Source organism: Bubalus kerabau, chromosome 9 (assembly GCF_029407905.1).
Source record: "Bubalus kerabau isolate K-KA32 ecotype Philippines breed swamp buffalo chromosome 9, PCC_UOA_SB_1v2, whole genome shotgun sequence".
In the NCBI taxonomy this organism is placed as follows: domain Eukaryota; kingdom Metazoa; phylum Chordata; class Mammalia; order Artiodactyla; family Bovidae; genus Bubalus; species Bubalus kerabau.
In genome coordinates, this window is record NC_073632.1 from 16,277,114 (window position 1) to 16,282,738 (window position 5,625).

The following is a 5,625-nucleotide window of genomic DNA, read 5'->3' on the forward strand; positions in this document are numbered from 1 at the left end:
TCTAAATAAAGACTCCATCAGCAGTAAATATGTACAATTGTACCAAGTTACCAAAAATTTTACCCTATTTATGGAAGATATTTTATGATTATAATCAAGGTGTACAAAATAAACACAAATGCATTTATCTAGTTAAGTGCATTTTCAGTTTTGCTGATCTTCAGTTTTTCCATTTGAGAATTTATATTACAGCTGATTTCTGAGAACTTTCCAATTAAAAATTTTAAAGAGGCTCAATTCAGTGACTTCCTTTTGATTAACAGGATGAGTCCAGAGATCACAAAGTGCCTTATATATTAATGCTCCTTTAACTACAGTTTCTGCTAGCTTTTTAGCAAGAAAAATCCATTCAGAAAAGCGATCTGTACAAACATTGTACCAATCCAAAGAAAACATCTCACACATGCCTTGTCACCATGCCCAGCTCAGAGTCAAGGTACTCACCCTGGAGAAAGAGGAAGTGGAGAAAAAGTGTGAAACAACAAATTATCTCCAGTTGGCTTAAAATTTCTAGCAAAGATAGGACAATAGGAGGGATGAAAAAATGATCAAGGAGAGAAATATTTGAAAAGTACTGTTACATATATACGTGGCATGTGTCTGAATTTTGAAAAGAAAAAATCAATTATTTGACTATCTACACATTTTAAACATATGGCTTCGTTTCTAAAAAGATGCAAATAACTGACTGAAATAAGTTCTTTAATTCAACCACAAGGTCAGTGACTTTTAACAGTAGCCTCAGCTTTTGCTAACATTTCAGTTCAGTCAATCAGTTCAGCCGCTCAGTCGTGTCCGACTCTTTGCGATCCCATGAATGGCAGCACGCCAGGCCTCCCTGTTCATCACCAACTCCCGGAGTTCACTCAAACTCATGTCCATCGAGTCGGTGATGCCATCCAGCCATCTCATCCTCTGTCGTCCCCTTCTCCTTCTGCCCCCAATCCCTCCCAGCATCAAAGTCTTTTCCAATGACTCAATTCTTCGTATGAGGTGGCCAAAGTAAGGGAGTTTCAGCTTTAGCATCATTCCTTCCAAAGAACACCCAGGACTCATCTCCTTTAGAATGGACTGGTTGGATAACAACCAAAAAAGATGTCCTTTTCATTATAGTGCACTAGAATGCAAAAGTAGGAAGTCAAGAAACACCTGGAGTAACAGGCAAATTTGGCCTTGGAATATGGAATGAAGCAGGGTAAAGGCTAATAGAGTTTTGCCAAGAGAACATACTGGTCAGAGCAAACACCCTCTTCCAACAACACAAGAGAAGACTCTACACATGGAGATACCAGATGATCGACACTGAAATCAGATTGATTATATTCTTTGCAGCCAAAGATGGAACAAGACTGGGAGCTGACTGTGGCTCAGATCATGAACTCCTTATTGCCAAATTCAGACTTAAATTGAAGAAAGTAGGGAAAAACACTAGACCATTCAGGGATGATCTAAATCAAATCCCTTATGACTATACAGTGGAAGTGAGAAATAGATTTAAGGAACTAGATCTGGATACATAGAGTGCCTGATGAACTATGAACTGAGGTTCGTGACATTGTACAGGAGACAGGGATCAAGACCATCCCCATGGAAAAGAAATGCAATAAGGCAAAACGGCTGTCTGGGGAGGCCTTACAAACAGCTGTGAAAAGAAGAGAAGCGAAAAGCAAAGAACAAAAGGAAAGACATAAGCATTTGAATGCAGGGTTCCAAAGAATAGCAAGGAGAGATAAGAAAGCCTTCCTCAGTGATCAATGCAAAGAAATAGAGGAAAACAACAGAATGGGAAAGACTAGAGATCTCTTCAAGAAAATTAGAGATACCAAGGGAACATATCATGCAAAGATGGGCTTGATGAAGGACAGAAATAGTATGGACCTAACAGAAGCAGAAGATATTAAGAAAAGGTGGCAAGAATACACAGAACTATACAAAAAAGATCTTCATGACCCAGATAATCACGATGGTATGATCACTGACCTAGAGCCAGACATCCTGGAATGTGAAGTCAAGTGGGCCTTAGAAAGCATCACTACGAACAAAGCTAGTGGAAGTGATGGAATTCCAGTGGAGCTATTTCAAATCCTGAAAAATGATGCTGTGAAAGTGCTGCACTCAATAGGCCAGCACATTTGGAAAACTCAGCAGTGGCCACAAGACTGGAAAAGGTCAGTTTTCATTCCAATCCCAAAGAATGGACATGCCAAAGAATGCTCAAACTACTACACAATGGCACTCATCTCACACGCTAGTAAAGTAATGTTCAAAATTCTCCAAGCCAGGCTTCAGCAATATGTGAACCGTGAACTTCCTGATGTTCAAGCTGGTTTTAGAAAAGGCAGAGGAACCAGAGATCAAATTGCCAACATCCGCTGGATCATGGAAAAAGCAAGAGAGTTCCAGAAAAACATCTATTTCTGCTTTATTGACTATGCCAAAGCCTTTGACTGTGTGGATCACAATAAACTGGAAAATTCTGAAAGAGATGGGAATACCAGACCACCTGATCTGCCTCTTGAGAAATTTGTATGCAGGTCAGGAAGCAACAGTTAGAACTGGACATGGAACAACAGACTGGTTCCAAATAGGAAAAGGAGGACGTCAAGGCTGTATATTGTCACCCTGCTTATTTAACTTATATGCAGAGTACAACATTTCAGGTTGTTTGCAAGATTTAAAGCATACTTCTTTCTTTATGTTTTATGAAGCTTAACTAATTATCACCTAGATTGCCAGACAGTGAACATATCATAAGGATGGAAAAAAGGAGAGTGTTGGTGAGGGTGTGGAGAAAGGGAACTCTTGGATGCTATTGGTGGGAATGCAAACTGGTGCAGCTGCAATGGAGAACAGTATATGGTTTCTTTAAAAACTAAAAATATAGCTGTACTTTCATCCACCAATACCTCTGCTGGCTTTATAGTTAAAGGAAATTAAATCAGTATCTTGAAAAAAAAAATATCTGCACTCTTAGGTTCTTTTCAGCAGTACTCATAATAGCCAAGACATGGAAATAACCTACATGTTCATCAATGGATGGTTGGATAAATTGTGGTATTATATACCACAGTTCAATGGACAAATTTAATTCCTTCCACCCTTGGATATACTCTAAGAGAAATAAGCCAGACATAGAAAGAAAAAAACTTGCATGACCTCACTTACATGTGGAATCTGAAAAAGTCAGATACATAGAAACAGTAGAACAGAGATTACCAGGGGGGTGAGGAAAATGGGAGAGATTGGTCAAAGGGCACAAAGTTGCATTTATGAAGGATGAAAGAGTCTAGAGATCTAGTGTACAGCAAGCTATGGTTAGTAAGAGTGGATTTAAGGTGGAAATTTACTAAGAGGATAGACTGCAGGTGCTCTCACTACACACACACAAATGGTATGAAGATATGCTGATTAACTTGACTGTAGTAATCATTCCACTATGTACGTGTGCATCAAACTATTAAATCATCACTGTAAATATACAAAATTTTTTAAAGAAAATATAAATGAATAATAAAGCAGGGAAAAGGTGAGTTAGGAATACGAGATTAATATTTATGCAGTACTAATTCAGAAGATCAGCCCCGGGATTTCTTTGGAAGGCATGATGCTAAAGATGAAACTCCAGTACTTTGGCCACCTCATGCGAAGAGTTGACTCATTGGAAAAGACTCTGATTATGGGAGAGATTGGGGGCAGGAGGAGAAAGGGACGACAGAGGATGAGATGGCTGGATGGCATCACCAACTCGATGGACGTGAGTCTGAGTGAACTCCAGGAGTTGGTGATGGACAGGGAGGCCTGGAGTGCTGCAGTTCATGGGGTTGAACTGAACTGAACTGAACTGGTATGTAAAATAGATAACCGGTGCTTCCCTAGTGCCTCAGTGGTGAAAAACCCACCAGCCAATGTGGAAGATCCCTGGTCTGGGAAGATCCCACTTACTTTAGAGCAACTGAGCCGTGCACCACAGCTATTGAGCCTGTGCTCTCGGGCCCAGGAGCTGCAACTACTGAGCCCACGAGCCACAGCCCCCGAAGTCTGCACATCCCAGAGCCCGTGCTCTGAAACAAGAGAAGCCACCACAATGGGAAGCCCAGGCACCAGAACTAGACAGCAGCCTCACTTTCCACAACTGCAGAAAAGCCCACAGTGAGGAAGACCCAGAACTGTCAGACATGGATAAATTATTAAAACAATAGACAACCAACAAGGACCACTGTACACCACAGGGATCTAACTGAATGCTTTGTAATAACCTATAAGGGAAATTAATCTTAAAAAATATGTATATATCTATATATGAATCACTTTGCTGTATACCTGAAGCTAATATTATTGTAAATCAACTATACTTTGGGAAATAAATATCATAAATAAATATCCTAAAAAATTAAAATAAAAAAAACACCAGAATATTCACTTACATTTCATGCCATTTCAACATTCAGATACCTCCAAATAAGAGAATATGTTAATTTGCTTTCAAAACTAGGTTTATGAAGATTTTTTGAATATGGATTTTCACAAAAGAGAATTCTGGATGTCTGAAGTTGGTGATGTGAACAAGCCAGGGACAAAGGAGAAGGGGCTGGAGAGTGGGGCTAAGGTTCCCTGCTGCTGAGAACGCTGGGTGGCAGAGGGCAGAAGCCAGATCAAACTAGCCAAAGCACAAAAGAGATACATTGGCAGAGGTAACTAAGGGACTCTTGACATAGTTCAAGTATGATAAAATCTAGGTACAATATCATCCCGTATCTGAGACTGTCTATTTCTACCCTCCGGTTTCCCCTACGTCTGCTGTATTCCGGGAAGATTCAGTCACATGACAGCAAAGATGATCCCCAGCAACCCCAGGTTGCTGCTGCTGCTGCTAAGTCGCTTCAGTCGTGTCCGACTCTGTGCAACCCCATAGACAGAAGCCCGCCAGGTTAGAGCTAAGAAAACCAGAGGAAAAAGAGGCACACTGCCTCCCCCAGCATCCATATCAATCTGTATTAATGATGTGTCCATCCCTGAACCAATCGCTTTGCACAGAAGCATGAGCTAGCCCTGATCAGCCTGGGTGGCGTGCTCCCGTGTCAATGGAAGTGAGGCTGGGTGTTCAATTCTCACCGTAATGACGAAGAGGTGGAGATTTCAGCTCCTATGAGGAAAAGATCACCCCTTCGTCTCTACCCCAGCATCCTCTAACACACACAAGTAGTTGATGTATTCTGCGGCGGGTGAAGGTCTTAATCATTCCATTATATGCTGTGATTGCGCTGCCTCGTCTTTTTTCCATGTCTTTTGTCGATCTTCTTTTGTTGGAGTTTTAGGTCTTTTATACATTTCTTACCGATTTATAGGGTCTGCCCCCTCGGAACTCTTCTTTCTTCCTTTCATTCCCTCCGTCACTCTCTCTCTTTTCTTCTCCCTTTCTTCCTCTTTCTCTCTCTCACCCCTCCTGCCCTCCCGCTTCATCTCTCTCTCCCTTCCTCCCTCCCTTCTTCCTTCCTTCCTTCCTTTTTCCCTTCCCTCCTTGTTTGTTCAAAATAACACACCGGTGGCTCAGACAGTAAAGAATCTGCCTCCAATGTGGGAGACCCAGGTTCGATCCCTGGGGTTGGAAGATCCCCTGGAGAAGGG